Genomic DNA, 21,410 nt, shown 5'->3' on the forward strand with positions numbered 1-21,410 from the left:
AAGTTTTTGTACTTCCAAATCAGGAACCTGGCATTAATCCCAGAGGCCTAAATCCTAATGATTTATGGCAAATGGATGTGACTCATGTTAGTCCCTTTGGCAGACTTTCATATGTACATGTTTCTGTAGACACCTTTTCAGGTTTTATTTGGGCTACTTGCCAAACAGGAGAAGGCATAGCCCATGTTAAAAGACATCTGTATTCTTGCTTTGCAGTTATGGGGCTTCCAAATCAGATAAAAACAGACAACACCCCTGGATATGTTAGTAAGGATTTTGATTTATTTATGCAACAATGGGAAATTTCCCATATTACCAGAATCTCTTACAATCCTCAGGGACAGGATGTTGTGGAACAGGCAAATCACACATTAAAAACTCAACTGTCCAAACAGTCTGAACAATAAAAACATAATTTAACCACTCCCAGCACTCCCAATTACATTTAGCATTCTTTAAACTTTCTAAATGTTCCTAAAGACAATACTGTGACTGCAGCTGAATGCCCTTATACAGGCAAAAAAATTCTCCCTAAATGAAGGCAAGCCAATGTTATGGAAAATTCGCGAGACCAATACCTGGGAACTTGGAACAATTATAACGTGGGGAAGAGGGTATGCTTGTGTTTCACCAGGAGATCATCAATCCCCTGTCTGGGGGCCCACCAGGAGACTTAAGCTTCGTGTGAATACTGACAATGAAAACCACAGGGAAAAGATGTCTGCGTCAGAGACCACCCTAATACCTGGTGAGATCTGTGCCGACTCCTCAGAAACTGGCACGCCAAATCAAAACGGGTCTGGCTCAATCCTCCCTAATGGCAATGGAGAACCCTCTAACTAATCCCACTTCTCCTAAACCTAAAAATCTCACCATTTCTATTAGCCTAAAAACAACATCCCTCTGTTCTTCTCTTCCTCCTTCAGCACTGGATCTCTCTTACAATAGGTTTTATTTAATATTTCTCCTCTTTATACTTTCTGTCTCACCAATTTCCCCTCACACTGACTTACGTGCTACACAAAATTATTCTTATTGGGCTTATGTGCCTTTTCCTCCACTCATTCAACTTCTCACCTCGATGGATGCTCCTGCAGAAATCTATACTAATGATAGTGTGTGGATGCCTAGATCTACAGATGACCATTGCCGTGCACAACCAGGAGAAAGCACTGCGTTTAATGTTACTATAGGATATAAATATCCTCTTCTGTGCCTTGGACATGTACCTGGTTGTATCCATCTACTAACTCAAGTCTGGGCTGCTTATCTTCCGGAGAGATTAGCTACAAGAGAACCGGGACATTTGGTCTCCGGCCTCTCCCTTTCTCCTTGAAGACAAATGAAAAGGGGAGAAATAGGAGATACCCCATACTTTCAATATAAACCTGTAGGAAAACCATATCTGAAAAATTTTGAGGGTCCATCTAAAACTTTAGTTTGGGAAGATTGTGTTAACTCACATGCAGTAGTATTAAAAAATGACTCATATGGTTTAGTAACAGACTGGGCACCAAAAGGTTATTTAAAAAACAATTGCTCCTCTGGCAGAAGTGAATGCCTGGAGGCTACTTATTTTGTTTCTTATTGGAAGGACGAGGATCATCATTCTACTTTGCATAGGAAGTTCAGCTCATTATTTCCCTTAAAATGGGAAGATAAGGGCATTACCCCCCGAGGCCTCATATGATATTCCCCATTCTGAGCCCAGAACACCCAGAACTTTGGAAATTGGCTATTGCCATGTCCAGACTGCAAGTATGGAAAGCGGAAACTTTTCTGTCTGTTGCCACCACTGCCGCCCCTCACATCAGTGATTCTGAACCCCATGATAAATTCCCTTTAAACCCTTTTTCTCTTTTTCATGCCAATCCTCCTTTATGGGACTCCAATTGGCATTATAATTCTTCTCAACCCAGGTACACCCCTCTACCTCTTCAGCATCCCCGGGCACCTCGGATTGCTTCTTTACAGTGGAGAACATTGGGTGTTGCCACCGCCGCTCCCCTCCCTATCAAAGTAGATTCAAACATTCTGCTTTACCTCCAACCTGACTATTCCTATACAGACTTGTGTTAAGCCTCCTTACATGCTGTTAGTGGGAAATATCAAAATCTGGACAAACAATCAAACTGTCCAATGTATTAATTGCCATCTATACACTTGTATTAACTCCCGTTTTGACTCCAGGAAAAGTGTATTGTTGGTTCGAGCTCAAGAAGGAATCTGGATACCGGAAACTTTACCTAGACCTTGGGAATCTTCCCCCTCAGTACATTTAATTAGTGAAGTGTTACAACAAATTCTCAAAAGCACTAAGAGATTTGTTTTCACTTTAATCGCTGTGATCATGGGTGTAATTATAGTTACTGCACTGGCCACCACTGCCGGAGTGGCATTACACCAATCTATTCAAACAGCTCATTTTGTTAATGACTGGCAAGCCAATTCCACCCAAATGTGGAACTCTCAACAAGTCATTGATCAAAATTAGCTAATCAAATTAATGATTTAAGACAGTCGGTTATCTGGCTTGGGGATCAGCTAAAGAGTCTTGAACATCGCATGCAAATGCAGCATGATTGGAATACTTCTGATTTCTGTATCACACCATATTCCTACAACGAGACTGATCATTCATGGGAAATGGTCAAAGGACACCTTCTGGGTAGGGAAGATAATTTATCCTCGGATATAACTAAATTAAAGAAACAAATTTTTGAAGCCTCTCAAGCTCATTTATCCATTGTGCCTGGAGCTGAGGTGTTAGATCAGGTGGCAGAAAGTCTTTCTGGACTAAACCCCACAACTTGGATTAAGTCTATTGGGGGCTCCACTGTAGTAAATTTTGGAATTATTTTCTCTGTTTAATTGGCTTTTTAGTGTACCAGACCAGTCAAAGAATCCTGCGGTAAAATCGAGAGAATGAACAAGCCTTCATCGCCATGGCACATTTATATAAAAAGAAAGGGAGAGATGCTCCGGGAAGTCAGGGACCCCGAATGGAGGGATCGGCTGAAGCTGTGGCAGAGGAACAAAAATAGTGAAGATTTCATGGACATTTATCACTTCCCAAATAATACTCTTATAATTTCTTACGCCTGTCTTACTTTAATCTCTTAATCCTGTTATCTTCACAAGCTGAGGATGTACATCACCTCAGGACCATGTGATAATTGTGTTAACTGTACAAATTGATTGTAAAACTTGTGTGTTTGAACAATATGAAATCAGTACACCTTGAAAAAGAACAGAATAACAGCAATTTAAGGGAACAAGGGAAGACAACCATAAGGTCTGATTGACTGCGGTGTCGGGCAAAAAGAGCCATATTTTTCTTCTTGCAGAGAGCCTATAAACAGATGTGCAAGGAGGGAAGATATCGCAAAATTCTTTTCCTAGCAAGGAATATTGATATTAACACTGTGGGAAAAGAATTGCATTCCTGGGGGGAGGTCTACAAATGGCCACTCTGGGAATGTCTGTCCTATGCAGTTGAGATAAGGACTGAGATACACCCTGGTCTCCTGCAGTAACCTCAGGCTTACTATGATTGGGAAACTTCAGCCCGGTAAATTTTTGGTCAGACCACTTCTCTGCTCTCGAACCCTGTTTTCTGTTAAGATGTTTATCGGCCAGGCGCGGTGGCTCAATCCTGTAATCCCAGCACTTTGGGAGGCCGAGACGGGTGGATCACGAGGTCAGGAGATCGAGACCATCCTGGCTAACACGGTGAAACCCTGTCTCTACTAAAAAATACAAAAAAACTAGCCAGGCGCAGTGGCGGGCACCTGTAGTCCCAGCTACTCGGGAGGCTGAGGCAGGAGAATGGCATAAACCCGGGAGGTGGAGCTTGCAGTGAGCTGAGATCCGGCCACTGCACTCCAGCCTGGGCGACAGAGCGAGACTCTGTCTCAAAAAAAAAAAAGAAGGAAATTCCTAACTCTTGGTTTCTGTTTTAAAAGAAAGCTAAAATACTGGCACATTCATTGTTATTTCTGACTTTTAGGGACCTTTTCTGACACTTGTTTCAGTCTCTCATGACATAAAGTGCTGAAAGACATGGTGGCATATTTTGAAATGAGAGTTTGAGTCAGCTGAGATAAAAAAAAAAAATGTTAGAGCAGCAGAAAGACTGCAGTGCCACAGAAAAGGAACAGGTGTAGCATGTGATTACTGACTTCTACAAAGTAACAAGAGTAAACTCTGTTAATTAAAAAATAAACACAAAATTTCAGACAGCACGTGTCCTAAGAATATGTGTGAGAAACTCCCATAATCACCAGCCAAGACAATTGTTTTCAGACTATGCCAGGACAGAACTACATTATAAAGATTTTGACAGGTAGTTTCTTTTAATGTCCAAATTGCAGTCAAAGATTATAATATATACAAAACAGGGCAATATGATCCCACCAAAAATATCATAAAATTTTCTGAAAGAAACCATAAAAAAATCAGAGGTATAAATTTTAAACATTATATGTAGTCCCCAAGGTACCACAAAAATATTTGTATAAATACACAAAAGAGGTTGGGCATGGTGGCTCATGCCTGTAATCCCAGCACTTTGGGAGGCAAAGGTGGGTGAATCACCTGAAGTCAGGAGTTTAAGACTAGCCTGACTGACATGGAGAAACCTCATATCTACTAAAAATACAAAATTAGCCAGGCATGGTGGCACCTGCCTGTAATCTCAGCTACTCAGGAGGTTGAGGCAGGCAAATCGCTTGAACCAGGGAGGTGGAGATTGCGGTGAGCCAAGATCAATGCCACTGAACTCCAGCCTGGACAACAAGAGCAAAACTCAGCCTCAAAAATAAATAAATAAATGAAAATAAGTGAAAGCATATCAATACAAACATCAAAAAGACACAAAGATGGAAAGAGAATAAGAGACAAAGATGTAATAATCAAATAAAATATATAATAAAATAACAGTAAGTCTTTCTAATAATTAAAAAAGACTGGAAGTGGCAGGATGGAAATAGATATTCCATGCAACCATTACTCAAATGAGAGCAGAAACAGTCAAAATAATATCATGCAAGCTACATCTTAAGTCAGAACGTATAATGCTTTATAAAATATCTTTAAATTGAAACTCCAAAGAAACAAAGAAGGACATCAAAAAAATAATAGATTCATTCACTGGGAACCGATGACAAATTTGTGTGTGTGTGTGTGTGTGTGTGTCTCACATTAGGGTTCCAAGTACATAAAGCAAATACTGACACAATGGAAGAAACACACAGAAAGCAATATAATTAGAGCAAGATATTTTAATACCACACTTTCTGTAATAAAAATTAAACAAGAAAAAATGTTAATAAGAGAAGAGACTACTTAAAGGCAGTACAAAACAATTATTCCAAACAGAGTTGTAGAGAACACTCCTCAACAACATCAGAATACACAACCTTCTCAATAGCTCATACAACATTTCCCGTGATAGACCACATCTTAGGCCAAAAAGGAAGTCTTATCAAAGTTTTTAAAAGTAAAATTCTATGAACTACATACTATGATCAAAATGGAATGAGAGTATACAACGATAAGAGAAAAAAAAAAAAACACAGAAAAAATTTACAAATATATAGAAATTAAGCAATACACTCTTGAGTGTGCTCTTATACAAAAGTTGAAATACTCAATATTGCAAAGAGTCCATCCTGCTCAATGCAATCTACAGATTTAATGCAATATTTTTCAAATTTCTCATTGCATTTTTGAAGAAATAGAAACAGCAACCTCAAAAGTATATAGAATCTCAAAAGAAAAATAAAGTACCCAACAATATTACAAAAAAAAGAAAGAACGCTGCAGGCATTAAAGTGTCTGATTCAAAGCACATTACAAAGCTACAGAATTAAACAATTTGATATGAGTATAAAAGTGAAAAAGTAAACTAATAAAATAAAATGCAGCACATATACAAACTTTCACATATATGGTCATGTAAGTAGTCATTTATATACTCATAATTATTGCAGCATTGTTACTGTAAGCCAATAGGTAAAAGCAACGTGAATATCTTTCAATAAATCATTCAGTAGATGTAATTTGAAATATAAAAATTCTCCCCAGGCACAGTGGCTCACACCTGTAATCCCAGCACTTTGGGAGACTGAGGCAGGCGGATCACAAGGTAAGGAGCTGGAGACCAGCCTGGCCAACATGGTGAACCCTGTCTTTACTAAAATAAATAAATAAATACATACATACATACATACATACAAAAATTAGCCGGACATGTTGGCATGTGCCTGTAATCCCAGCTACTCGGGAGGCTGAGGCAAAAGAATTGCTTGAACCTGGAAAGTGGAGGTTGCAATGAGTTGAGATCGTGCCACTGCACTGCAGCCTGGGTGACAGGGCAAGACTTTGTCTCAAAGGGCTCAAGCCTGTAATCCCAGCACTTTGGGAGGCCGAGTCGGGCGGATCACGAGGTCAGGAGATTGAGACCATCCTGGCTAACACGGTGAAACCCCGTCTCTACTAAAAAATACAAAAAACTAGCCGGGCGAGGTGGCGGGCGCCTGTAGTCCCAGCTACTTGGGAGGCTGAGGCAGGAGAATGGCGTAAACCCAGGAGGCGGAGCTTGCAGTGAGCTGAGATCCGGTCACTGCACTCCAGCCTGGGTGACAGAGCAAGACTCCGTCTCAAAAAAAAAAAAAAAAAAAAAAAAAAATCTGGAATATACTCAGCATTCAAAAGCAGGAAATACTCTACCAACTATAAATATAAATCTTGATGGCATTATGCAAAATGAAATGAGCCAATCACAAAAAGACAGATTTTATAACGTATATGAAGCAGTTAGACTGTTAAAAACAAAGAACACAGTGGTATTTGCAAAATGCTATAAAACAGAAAAAACTGGGGCCAGGCATAGTGGCCCATACCTGTAATCCCAGCACTTTGAAAGGCTGAGGCAGGCAGATCACCTAAGGTCAGAAGTTTGAAATCAGGCTGGCGAACATGGTGAAACTCCATCTTTACTAAAAACGCAAAAATTAGCCAGGCCTCATGGTGGGCACCTGTAATTCCAGCCACTCAGGAGGCTGAGGCATGAGAATTGCTTGAACCTGGGAGGTGGAAGTTGCAGTGAGCTGAAATCATGCCACTGCACTCCAGTTCCAGTCTGAGTAGCAGAGCAATACTCCATCTCAAAAAAAAAAAAAAAAAAAAAAAGGAGGAGGGGGGCGGGGAAAAGAAGAAAAATTGGTACTTATTGTTTAATGTGTATTAAGATTTAGCTTTGCAAGATAAAAACATTTTAGCAATATGTTGCATGACAATGTCAAGATAATTAATATGACTATTTAAAGATATTTTGTGGTAAATTTTATTATGTTATTTGGACAAGAAAAAATAAATAATAATATCTAAAAGAGATACAGAGTTATGATAGTTTTAAATTATATTCAAATCCAAAAGTGTTTCTCCCACACAAAAATCATATAAATTTACAAATAAATAGGTTGTTGAAATTATAAGAATTTTATGGGCTGAGCATGGTGGCTCACACCTGCAATCTCAGTACATTGGGAGGCTGAGGCAGGCAAAGCACCTGAGGTCGGGAGTTAGAGACCAGCCTGACCAACATGGAGAAACCCTGTCTCTACTAAAAATACAAAAATATTAGCCAGGCATGTTGGCACATGCCTGTAATCCCAACTACAAAGGAGGCTGAGGCACTAGAATCATTTCAACCCAGGAGACGGAAGTTGCAGTGAGCTGAGATCGTGCGATTGCACTCCAGCCTAGGCAAGAAGAGCAAGACTCCATCTCAATAAAAAAACAAAAAAAACAAAAAGAAGAGAATTTGATGATGACTCATCTACACAGAATTAGAAAACCATTCACAACAAACCAACACAACAAATATACAAGTTACAAAAAAAAAACAAGGATAATATTTATTTTTGCATACAGGAAAACAAACATAGAGATAATGCTATTGGAAAAAGACATATTTGACTTTGCTCTATACTGTCTTAAATTGCACAAAATTAAGTATTAGAATGCACAATTATAATAAACACTAAAAATCAAAACACAATTAACGGATGTGTGGTGGCATACCCTAAAATATATAACAGAAAAATCTATAATTGCAAAACAAAGTTAAAACATAGAATGTAAAACTTACTAGATACCTTGGGAGGCCAAGGCAGGAGGATCATGAAGTCAGGAGATCAAGACCATCCTGGTTAACACGGTGAAACTCAGTCTCTCCTGCAAATACAAAAAAATAGCTGGGCATGGTGGCGGGTGCCTGTACTCCCAGCTACTCAGGATGCTGAGGCAGGAGAATGGCATGAACCCAGGAGGCAGAGCTTGCCATGAGCTGAGATTGTGCCACTGCACTCCAGCCTGCGCAACAGAGCGAGACTCCATCTCAAAACAAAAACAAAACAAAAAAGAAACAACTTATTAGATACCATCAACTAGATTTAGGAAATTTTAGAAGAAGAAAATGAAGAAAAAAAATACAGAGGTTATCTGAAGATAAAAAAGGGTGAAATCTTCCCAAATTTTGATGTAATTAAAAAAACAATGTTTCTAACCAATACTTGATTTAAATTTATTTCACTTTAAAAAGAAAATGAAAATAAAGAATTTCCAAAATAAAAGGTGAAGATGTTCATCACCACTAGCACAGTTCCACAAAAAAACGGTACATGGTGACCAGGCACCATGGCTCATGCCTGTAATCCTAGTTTTAGGAGGTAAAGGCAGTCAGAACACTAGAGACCAAGAGTTTAAGATCATACTGACACTCTGCACAAAAAAAAAAAAATGCTAAAATGTGTTAATTTTGCTTAAAAATAAAATAATAATGAACACCATCATAAAACTGAAGTAGAGGGTGTAGAGAAAACTAGTCCTTAGCCTCTCTCCTCCCATAGAGCAAGGATGGGAAAAATAAGTTTTCCTCCTCTCCCAGCTTCACCCTCCCTTTAGTAATTTTTCCTTAGTGAAACTCAAGGTTACTTCACAACAACTCCAGTTTCTCTGTTCTGGGCAACATGACAAGGTCACAAGAGGAGCTTGAGTAAGACGTGTACCAGCTGCAAGGCCTGCTTTAGTTTGTTAAGTTCCTGTTCTCCTCCCAATGCAGCTGCAAGGCCAGTATAACCTGTCACTGTTTAATTAACTGCCTTTTTTCTGCTTCTGTGAGCCTGCTTGCTTGCACCACAAGCCTTGAGCCACTAGATGGCCACCATGCACATATAAAAGACAAGCCCTGTCTTTGTCCGGGCTCAGCTTTTTGGGTGTGAAGCCACTGAGCCAGTGCGCACCTTAATAAAATCCTCCAGTTTCACCCACTAGGCCTCTTCTGCCTCCTGTTTTCTGCAACATTTTGGCGAGCCAGCCAGGAGATGGAGATGACAGGCTTGCTGTCTACATTGCCTGTGGGTATGAGGCCCCAAGTAGGGAGGGGCCCATGACCTCAGGTACCATCAGGGGAACTTAAACGTGAAGAAGTGATTGGCTCTCCCATGACCTGGTGCCCTCCCAGACAGCACAACAGACTCTAAGGGGCTACAGGACGATTCCAGGAACAGTGTGCTACAGGACCACAGTAAGGTTTTGGGGCCCAAGGCAGGAACCGTCCCATAAGGACGGAAGGGGAGCCTGATTATCTCCCGAGGTGTAACTAGTAGACCAACACAGGACGCAAGAGTGGTTTGTAAAGTCGGGGAAACTTATACCCCAAGTGACCAGGGCATGAGAGTGGCTCACAAAGTCAGTTAGGAAAGAAAACTGGGAGTGGGGTGGTGTGTGAGTGAGTGTGAAAGAGATGGTTTCAGGAGGAACCAATGTGGACAGTGACATGTGGGGGCCACAGGTCTCTTAGTATAGACTGTATGCTCCGAGCGAATTGTGGGACCAACCGGGACTAGCAGTGATCCACATACGGCTTACCGAGGTGCCCCACAATTTAGTAATTGTGAGGGGATTAACAAACTCTTCAAAGCTAAGCAGCATCTGAAAACTCCCGTGAGGGGGATGGTTTAATCAGTCTGAAGCAAAAGGAAGAGTGAATGTGTTGCGCTGTAATGGGAAGGAAATGGGAGGGAAGTCACCAAATCCCACCCCATTAGAATGTATGTTAAGGAACTTTAAGAAAGGTTATTCAGGGGACTATGGAATTAAGTTGACTCCCAGAGGCTGAGAACTCTCTGTGAAATACAATGGCCCTCTTTCATGTTGGATGGCCAGCTGAAGGAAATGTAGATAAGAAAACAACTGGCTGTGTATTTAAGGTGGTAACTGAGGTCAGAGGATAGCCAGGGCACCCAGACCAGTTCCCTTATATTGACTCATGGTTAACTATAGTACAGACTCAAACTGCATGGTTGCAGTCTTGCCAGGCAGCTTTTTGTAAAATGCTCCTGGCGCAAGCTGAGCCTAAGCTACCAAAAAAAAAAAAAAAAAAAAAAAAAAAAAAAAAAAAAAAAATCAGCTTTGCTGGAAGCTACAGAGACAAAGGGAAAGCCACAGGAAAGACAGGAAAAAACAGTTTTGCAGGAACCCCTCCTCCCTATGCACCATCCTCCCTATGCACCAATCTACCACCTTTACCAAGGCTGGCCACTGAGCAGCTGAACTCAGATGGTATCATGCCCCAGGCTACACCTTAAAGGGGCAAATCTGAGCCCCTGTCCCAGGAGGTAAAGAAGGAAGTCAAGATGATCAAGCAGGCCGCCTTCGATCTGCCCACACCAGAGCTTTGCAAATGCCCCTCCAGAAAACACAGGGACCTATTATGATGACAGGGCCAGGCCCAAGGGGGGCAACTGACTTTTATTTACCAGCCTTTTTCTACCACTGATCTCCTGAACTTGAAACATCATACCCTCTCCTACACGGAGAACCCCCAGGGCCTCATAGATCAGGTGCAGTCTATCTTCCTAATGCACAATCCAACCTGGTCAGATTGCAGGAAGTTCCTCCTAACGCTGTTTAATACCAAGAAGTGCAAAAAGATAGCCCAGGCAGCTCTCTGCTGGCTGGAAGCCAGTGTGCCTGAAGGCACCCTTAATGTCCAGGCATATGCTCAGGGCCAATTCCCAGAAACAGATCCCAACTGGGACCCAAATGATGCAACCAAGCTTTAACACCTGCAAAGGTACTAAGAAGCGCAGCTGCAAGGATTGAGGGAAGGTGGAAAAAAGGCAATTGATATAAGGAAGATCTCTGAAGTACTTGAGGGAATTGATGAGCGCCCTAGCCAGTTTTATGAGAGACTCTGTGAGGCATCCCAGTTTTATACTCCAGTTGACCCTAAGGCTGCTGAAAATCAGCACACAGTGAACACAGCATTTGTAAGACAAGTCCAGGGTGACATCAGACAGAAGCTGCAAAAGCTAGAGGGTTTTGCAGGCATGATGCCACCCAGCTTATAGAAGTGGCCACCAAGGTGTACGTCAACTGTGATCAAGAGGCAAAAAAGGAAACAGAGTGGAGACTTAGGAAAAAGGCCAACCTGTTAGCAGCAGCCCTCCCAAAAAGGAAAATTAACATTGTAAAGGGATGCAAATGTGGATGTGGGTGTGGGTGTGGGTGTGGGTGTGGGTGTGGGCGTGGAAGTGGCCAAGTTGAACAGGGAGCCAAGAGACTGCTGAGGCTAAAGGGAGGTCAATGTGCGTGGTGCAAAAAGGAACACTAGAAAAATCAATGTCCAGAGGGCACTGAAGAGAATGGCAAAGGCTGTGAAACAAAGAGGCCACCAGCCAAGGGCTGCCACACCCTGAGGGAGCCAGATGTTGACCTGATTGGGCTGGCAGAGACTGAAGAACATGAGGACTAGGACCAACTGGGCTCCTTCTCCCTAGGTCCCCAGGAGCCCATGGCCACATTAGAAGTGGGGGAGGGGAGGAAGGAGCCCCTCCTCTGGGAGGCAGACCAGGTGAAGGCATTTAAACAAATCAAAGATGCCTTAACTCGGGCTCCAGCCTTAGGACTGCCAGATCTAACTTAGCCTTTCTTTCCATAAGCTCACAAGTGAAAGGAAATGGCTATAGGAGTCCTAACTCAGGTCATGGGATCATGGCATCATCCAGTGGCATACTTATCCAGGCAGTTGGACTCCATGGTGCTGGGATGGCCCCCAAGTTTCAAAGCACTAGCTGCCATAGCCTTACGGGCAAGGGAAGCTGACAAACTAACTCTAGGACAGCAACTAACCATCTGAGTATTGCACTAAGTTATAACATTAATGGATCAGAGAGGGCCCCATTGGTTATCAAACCCGAGAATGACTTGGTACCAAGGGCTTCTATACGAGAATCCTCGCATAACTCTAGAGACTGTGAACACTCTAAACCCAGCTACTTTGCTTCCAATTGAATCAGAACCAGGAGGTACCTCTTCATTGCTGTACAGACACAGTCAATGAGGTATTCTTAAGCTGGAGAGAACTTACAGACCAACCCCTCAGGGACCCAGATATTCAGTACTTTATAGATGGAAGCAGTTTTGTACTGGAAGGAGTCCAACGGGCCAGGTATGCAGTAGTAACATTGCACTCAGTGGTAGAAGCTCAGTCTCTGCCCACAGAAACTTCAGCCCAAAAAGCAGAGCTGATAGCTCTAACAAGAGCCCTTTTGCCAGCAAAGGACAAAAAGGTCAATATTTATACTGATTCCAAATATGCTTTTGCCACACTGCATGTCCATGGAGCTATATATAAGCAGAGAGGAGGACTTTTAACTGCCAGGGGCAAAGAAATAAAATACAATGAAGAAATTCTACAGCTCTTAGATGCTGTATGGGCCCCAGAGAAGGTAGCTGTTATGCACTGTAAAAGACACCAGAAGTCAGGGACACTGGAGGCCAAGGGAAATGGAAAAGCAGATAGAGAAGCAAGATGGACAGCAATGACTGCTCCACACTCTAGAAAACAAGCCCTGACCATGCCTCTCCTCCCGGAATCTCCCCTCCAGGAGACCCCAAGTTACTCTCCAAGTGACAGCGCCTGGTTTGCCCAAGAATCTGGAGAATATATTGAAGGAGGATGGTAGAAATTATCTAATGCGAGACTAGCCGTCCCTGAAATGGTGGCCCCTGAATTTGTGAGGCAATTCCAGCAAGGAACTCACATGGGAAAAATGGCACTAGAGACACTATTAGGACACCACTTCTATGTGCCACGGCTCACTGCCATCACATGAGCCGTTTGTGAAGAATGCCTACCTGTGCCCAGAACAACCTATTACAGGGGCCCACCTTGTGAAAGGCCCCTGTGGATTCAGGAAATAGGGGCTGCACCTTGTGAAAATCTGCTTATGGACTTTACTGAGTTGCCCCTAGCAGGGCACTATCGATACATGTTAGTACTTGTCTGTACCTTTTCAGGATGGGTCAAGGCTTTCCCCACCAGGACTGAGAAAGCACAAGAAGTACTGCTAAGAAACATTATCCCCAGATTTGGACTGCCCTTGACTCTAGCATCAGAAAATGGACCGGCATTCATAGCCAAGATAGTTCAGGAACTAACACAGCTATTGAAAATAAAGTGGAAGTTACACACACCCTACTGGCCACAGAGTTCAGAAAAAGTCGAACACATGAACTGGACACTCAAATAGCTACCAAAAATTTTTTGCCAAGAAACTCATCTAAGGTGGGATCAGGTCCTGCCCATGGTCCTCCTCCGAGGGAGGTGCACCCCCACCAAACAAACTGGGTATTCACCCTATAAGATCTTGTCTGGCCAAATTAAAGGTGATCTATGTGAACTAGAGGAATTAACTTTAAGGAGACAGATGCAGGCTTTAAGAATAGCCATGCAAAAAATTCATGGCTGGGTATGGGAAAGAATGCCCATAAGCCTCGCAGACCCTAGTTATCCCTTTAGACACCGGGACTCTGTTTAGGTTAAAAAATGGAATCCAACAATACTGGGACCCATATGGGATGGGCCCCATACTGTCATCTTGTCTACTCTTACTGCTGTTAAAGTTGCAGGAATCGTGCCTTGGATTCACTACAGTTGGCTGAAACTGGTAGTCTAGGACAAGTGGACCAGCCAGCAGGACCCAGACCATCCAACCCAGCTGATCCTATGACGGGACTGAGGTGCCAGTGAAGACTACAACAGCCCTGCTCTGGTCACTTCGGAAGCTGACCAGTCTACGCACGGCAGAAGCTTGAGGAAACAACAGCCCTGCTCTAGCCACCCCGGGAGCTGACTCGTCTACACACGGCCAAAGCTCAAGGCATCATCAGGAAAGTAAATGTGGTTAGAAATCTTAGGTCTAGAAACTTTCCTTGTAATATTAATTGTTTTACTATTGTCCTGTTGCTTTGCTCAACTTCCTCCTCTAGAAAAGGACCTCTTCTCTCCATGCTGGGTATAAATATGTTATTCATCACTTTTGCTACTCCCCTTAAACATGTTAAAGGGAGAATCCTTAGAAGGATGCCCCCACTGCACTGACATTACGTGGACAGGAAACACCATGACTGGAACCCTGTTGTACCACACTTATTATAGGTGTGCAGGGACCCATTGAGGAACTTGTACACTCAACCAGATAACCTACTCAATCTGCAACCCAGGAAGCCTTATGTATGTTATGACCCAAAGTCCTTACCTAGAACCTAGTTTGAGGTTCAAGTCGGGTCAAAAGAAATAAAAGGGGAATAACCATAAAGAATTAAAAAGCTAATGAATGGCCCCCTGAAAGAATAATGCAATACTATGGCCCAGCCACATAGGCAAATTGATCATGGAGATACCGCACCCCTATTTATGTGCTAAATCGCATCATATGGTTGCAGGCAGTACTGGAGATCATTACAAATGATACTGCAAGAGCCTTAAATTTGCTGGCTCAGAAATCTACAGAAATGAGAAATGCCATTTAGACTACCTCCTAGCCCAAGAGGGACGAGTATGTAGAAAGTTCAACCTAACTAATTGCTGTCTAAAAATTGATGACAATGGAAAGGTCATCAAACAAAAAGCTGCAAGAATTCAAAAATTAGCCCATGTTCCAGTCCAGACTTGGAAAGGATGATCTCCAGATTCCCTCTTTTCCCTTTTCAGAGGTTAGTTCTCATCCCTTGGAGAATTTAAAACCTTAGTAAGAATAGTTCTAGCCATATTAGGAGTCTGTCTCATACTCCCTTGTCTCTTACCCCTCCTTGTCAAAAACATCTAAACGGCTATAGATGCTCTTGTAACCAGGCAAACTACTACACAACTAATTGTTCTAACTAAATATCAGCCTTTGCCAAATGAAGAAAATTTGCCTTTTCATGAAAAATTAAGTCATAGTGATGGTTTCTATTAAACCTCATTTATAAAAAGTGTTAAAGGGGTAAATGAAGTAGAGGATGTAAAGAAAACTAGTCCTTAGCCCCTCTCTTCCCGTAGAGCAAAGATGGGAAAAACAATTTTTCCTCCTCTCCTAGCTTCCCCCTCCCTTTCATAATCCTTCCTTAGTGAAACTCAAGGTTACTTCACAACAACTCCAGTTTCTCTGTTCTCGACAACAAGACGAGCTTGAGTAAGACATGCACCAGCTGCAAGGCCTGCTTTAGTTTGATAAATTCTCGTTTCCCTTCCAATGAAGCTGCAAGGTCAGCATAACCTGTTATTGTTTGATTAAATGCCCCTATTCTGCTTCTGTTAAGCCTGCTTGCTTGCACCATGAGCTTTGTGCCACTAGATGGCCACCAGGCATGTATAAAAGGCAAGCCCTGTCTTTGTCCAGGGCTCAGCCCTTTGGATGCAAATCCACTGCACCGGTGTGCACCTTAATAAAATCCTCCAGTTTCACCTACTGGGTCTCTCCTGCCTCCCATTTTCTGCAACAAAACCATATATAAAATAAAACTCTATATTAAATGTAAATATACAAATATAGAAATCTGTACTATCATAATGATGATGCATAAAACCCCTAAAATTCTTCTGTAGAATATTTAAAACAGAATACAATCTGCATACATATGTTAATAAATACACAATATAAAATAATTTTTATTTGTTTATTTTATTTTGAGATGGAGTATCACACTTGTTGCCCAGGCTGGAGTGCAATGGTGCAATCTCGGCTCACTGCAACCTCTGCCTCCTGGATTCAAGTGATTCTCCTGCCTCAGCCTCCCGAGTAGCTGGGATTATAGGCATGCACCACCATAACTGGCTAATTTTGTATTCGTTAGTAGAGATGGGGTTTCTCCATGTTGATCAGGCTGGTCTCAAACTCCTGACCTCAGGTGATCCACCCACCTCAGCCTCCCAAAGTGTTGGGATTACAGGCATGAGCCACTGCACCCAGCCTAAAAATTTTTAATATTATTAACAAACTGAAAAATACAGAGGTATAATTTTATATTCAATTGAAGTTGTCACAAAATTAAAATATATTGTTTGAATTTTAAGATGTTTAATGTAAACTCCATTTTTTTAAGATAATATGGTTTGGCTGTGTCCCAACCAAAGTTTCATCTTTAATTCCCACATGTTGTGGGAGGGATGTGGTGGAAGGTAATTGAATCAAGGGGGCAGGTATTTCCTGTACTGTTCTCATGATAGTGAATAAGTCTCATGAAATCTGACAGCTTTACAAAGCAGTTTTTCTGCACAAGCTCTCTCTCTCTTATCTGCCACCATGTGAGACATGCCTTTCACCTTCCATCATAACTGTGAGGTCTCCTCAGTCACATGAAACTGTAAGTCCAATAAATTTCTTTCTTTAGTAATTTGCCCAGGGTAAGGTACGTCTTTATCAATAGCATGAAAACACACTAATAGACAACATGATTATAAAGATAACATTTAAATAAACTATGCAAAACAAAATTAGAAAAATAATTGAAGCACATCACTACACAATTGAAATAAAATTTAAGGCAATAAAACAGTAAATAAGAAAAAGCATACCACTCAGGAACACATAAAACAGTAACAGTAAAACCAGTAACTTCATTTTTAAGAAGTAGTTTTAAATATAAATTAATTAAATTACTTAATAAAAAAGAAATGTAACCTCAGGACTTTGGGAGGTTAAGGTGGGCTGATCACTGGATCTCAGAAGATTGACAACAGCCTTGACAATGTGGCAAAACTCTGTCTCAACCAAAAATACACAAAAAACTGGCTGGGCGTGATGCTACACACTTATAACCCAGCTACCTGAGAGGCTGAAATGAGAAAATCTTCTGAGTTTGGTAAGTTAAGGCTGCAGTGAGCCATGATCACAACACTGCAAACCAGTCTGGTTGACAGAGTGAGGCCCTATCTCAAAAATAAATGAATAAACAAGTAGATAAATGAAATTATAAAAAGAAAAAATAAAATGCTTTACTGGCTTAAGAAAAAAGCTAAGAGTATGTTGCCTACAAGGGAATCATTTTAGCACTAAGTCGAATAGGTTGAAAACCACAGAGTGAAAAAAAACCAAACTACATTTTATGAAAATAGTAACTACAACTGGGTAGGTATTAGACATAATATGTTTTAAGTCAAGTGCTAACATGAGATAAACATTGATATTATATATTCATAAAATAGGTTGATTTACCATAAATCTGTAACTATTATATCTATCTCCCTAGCTGTATGTATATGTATATATAACATAAGGGCTCCAAAATATATAAAGCAGGCCGGGCGCGATGGCTCACGCCTGTAATCCAAGTACTTCGGGAGGCCAAGGCAGGCGGATCACCTGAGGTCAGGAGTTTGAGACCAGCCTGGCCAACATGGCGAAACCCCGTCTCTACTAAAAATACAAAAATCAGTCGGGCGTGGTGGCAAGCGCCTATAATCCCAGCTACTTGGGAGGCTGAGGCGAGAGAATTGCTTGAACCTGGAAGGTGGTGGTTGCAGTGAGCCGAGATCGCGCCACTGCACTCCAGCCTGGGTGACAGAGCGAGACTCTGTCTCAAAAAAAAGAAGAAAAAAAAAAAAAATATATATATATATAGAGAGAGAGAGAGAGAGAGAGCGAGAGCGCAAATATTAACAAAATTAAAACAAGAAATACATAACAACATAATTGTAGACATCAAGACCCCAGTTTTAATAACAGAAAATTCAGATTAAAAAATCAATAAGAAAACAAAACCTAGACAACATTATAGACTGTATTAATCATTTTACATATAGAAGAATACCTGAGAGTGGATAATTTATAAAGAAATAAAGACTATATGGCTCACAATCCAGCAGACTGTACAAAAAATATGTGCCAGCATCTGCTTCTGGTGAGTGTCTCAGCAAGCTTACAATCATGGTTGAAGGCAAAGACCTTGAAGACATATTTGATACAATAGAATATTATTCAGTCACATTTAAAGATACACTTTGAGAATATTATGTCAACTGAAATAAGCCAGTAATGAAATCATAGATATTATGTACATGTCACATAATAACAGACAGAGCAAGTATGAGATGAAGGAGCCAGGTTCTTCTAATAAATCTGTTTTCATTTGAATTAATGGAGTGTAAACATTTTGATTACCAAGAGGATGGTGCCAAGCTATTTATGAAGACTTTGCCCCCATGACCCAAACACCTCCCACCAGGTCCCACATCCAACATTAAGGATTACATTGCAGCATAAGGTTTGGAGAACATGAACATCAAAACCATATTACAGACCAACTAGGCTTAACAGATGAGTACAAAACTTTCCAGTCAAAAGCAAGAGAATACACAATATTCTTATTTGCACCTGGCGTATTCTGTTAGGACATATACTAAGTTTTATTAAATTTAAGAATGCCAGCTAGGTGGTGTAGCTCATGCCTATAATCCCAACACTTAGAGACCAAGGTGGGAGGATTACTTGGAGTTAAAAGTTTGAGGCCAGCCTGGGCAACATAGTGAGACTCCATCCTTACAAATAATCAAAGAATTATTGAGACATGGTACTTCATGTTTGTAGTCCCAATTACATGAGACACTGAGGTGGAAAGATCACTTGAACCCAGTAGGTTGGGGCTGCAATGAGACAAAATCATGGCAGTACACTCTGGTCTGGTTGACAGAGTAAGATCCTGTCTCCAAACAAAAACAACAAATACAACAACAAATAAATTTAAGACCAAAATTACACACTTTGTGTTTTCTGACCAAAACTGAATTAAACTAGAAATTAAAAGTAAAACTAAAAAAAAATCCAAAAATATATGAAAATAAAACACACTCCTCAACATATGTTTGCTCAGGAATCAAAAAATAATAATTTTTCAAAGATGTTAATACAACTTACAGTGCTAAACAAATTCAATATAATCTTCATAAAAACCCCAATAGCAGTTTTTTAAAGAAATATTGTTTAAAATGTTAAAATTTTATTATGACCTATAGCCAAACACCCATGAAAAAGAACAAAGGTGCATTATAATTTCTGAATTTGAAACATATTAAAAGCAACAATAACAAACACAGTGTGGTACTGACACAAAGACAGATAAACAGACGAAAGAACAGAATAGAGTGCCCAGAAATGAACCCTTCTGAATATGGCCAAATAATCTCCCACAAAATTGACATGAGCACACAATAGAAAAAAGATAATCTTTTCACAAAATTATTTTAAAAACTGAATATCCATACTGATAAAGTTCAATTATTTCCTGAAACCATAAGTGAAAAATCTTTTAATCAGCCATAAGAAGATAAGTTCTTTTTGTTTTCTTTTTTCTTCTGAGATGGAGCCTTGCTCTATTGCCCAGGCTGGAATGCAGTGGCATGGCCTCAGCTCACTGCAACCTCTGCCTTCTGGATTCAACCAATTCTCCTGCCTCGAGCCTGCCACCATGCCTAGCCAATTTTTATATTTTTAGTAGAGATGGGGTTTCACCATATTGGACGGGCTGGCACGGTGGCTCACACCTGTAATCCCAGCATGTTGGGAGGCCAAGTTGGGCAGATCATAAGGTCAGGAGTTCAAGACCAGACTGACAAACATGGTGAAACCCTGTCTCTACTAAAAATACAAAAATTAGCTGGGTGTGGCAGCATGTGCCTGTAATCCCAGCTATGCAGGAAAATCGCTTGAATCTGGGAGGCAGAGGTTGCGATAAGCTGAGATCATGCTACTGCACTCCAGCCTGGGCAACAGAGTGAGACTCTGTCTCAAAAAAAAAAAAAAAAAAAGAAAGAAACCCATGATGACTGTCGGTAGAAAACAAGGAAACAAGGAGGCACCCATTATTTTATGTTATAAATGTACTTCTTATAATTAAAAATAAAATTATTATCACATACAGCAATTCCATTTATTAATCTGTATCTAAAATATGCAACATAGGACCTTCAAGACATATTTGATACAATGGAATATTATTCAACCTTTAAGAAAAGTCTTGTCACATTTAAAGATACACTTTGAGAATATTATGTCAGCTGAAATAAGCCAGTAATGAAATCATAGATATTATGATTTCACTTATGTAAGATATATAAAACAGTCACACTCGTAAAAACAGAAAGTGGAAGGGTGTTTGTTAAGGGCTGGAGAGAGCATAAAATGAGTAAATGTTATTTAATGGATAGTGAGTCTTAGTTTTACAAGATATAAAATTTCTAGAAGTCTTTTGCAAAACAATGTGAATACAGTTAAGATAGTTGAAATATACAACTCTTTTTTTTTTTTTTTTTTTTTTTTTGAGACAGGGTCTCAATCTGTCACCCAAGCTTGAGTGCATGGCACAATTATGGCTCACTGCAGCCTTACACTCCCAGGCTCAAGTAACCCTGCCCCTCAATCTCTCAAGTAGCTCAGACCACAGGTACACACAACCCTGCCTGGCTATTTCTTAGAAAGAAAAATGTTTGTAGAGAGGGTGTCTCCACATTTTGCCCAGGCTGGTCTCAATCTTTTGGGCTCAAGCAATCCTGTCCTGGCCTCTCAAAATCCTGGTTTTACAGATGTGAGCCACCACCATGCCTGGCCCTGACATGTGCATTTAAACAGATTTAAGAAGCTAAATTATATGTTATGTGTTTTTACAACAATTACTTCTTAAAAAACTGAAAAAAAATACCAAATTATAAATCTTCTAAAAAATTACCTCCAAATCACAAAATGTTTGTCTCACACAAAGGAAATACGTATTCATCATTAAACACATGGCGAAAATGAGGCTATTTCCAAGGCTACTCACTTAGACAAGATAAAACCAACATTGAAAATGAGCTAAGAGGTTGGGCACAGTGGCTAATGCCTACAATCCCAGCACTTTGAGAGGCTGAGGTGGGCAGATCACCTGAGGTCAGGAATCCGAGACCAGCCTGACCAAGATGGAGAAACCCCGCCTCTAATAAAGAAAAATAAAGAAAATTTGCGGGGTGTGGTGGCACATGGTTGTAATCCCAGCTACTTGGGAGGCTGAGGCGGGAGAATTGTTTGAACCCTGGAGGCAGA

General features: G+C 40.8%; 1 protein-coding gene and 1 long non-coding RNA gene across 2 annotated transcripts in view; one reads left to right on the forward strand and one right to left on the reverse strand.

Annotated features, from left to right (window-relative positions):
• Window positions 1–21,410, forward strand: part of LOC126942233 (zinc finger protein 675) — a 328,161-nt gene that overhangs the window by 183,901 nt on the left and 122,850 nt on the right. The gene's annotated exons all lie outside the window — the stretch shown is intronic.
• The window catches only part of LOC126942404 (uncharacterized), a 59,437-nt gene continuing 46,006 nt past the window's right edge, over window positions 7,980–21,410 (reverse strand). The window contains exon 7 of the long non-coding RNA XR_007721546.1: window positions 7,980–8,241. This is a non-coding gene — a long non-coding RNA (uncharacterized LOC126942404). The remainder of the gene's footprint in view (window positions 8,242–21,410) is intronic.

The sequence above is a fragment of the Macaca thibetana genome, chromosome 19 (assembly GCF_024542745.1).
Source record: "Macaca thibetana thibetana isolate TM-01 chromosome 19, ASM2454274v1, whole genome shotgun sequence".
NCBI lineage: Eukaryota > Metazoa > Chordata > Mammalia > Primates > Cercopithecidae > Macaca > Macaca thibetana.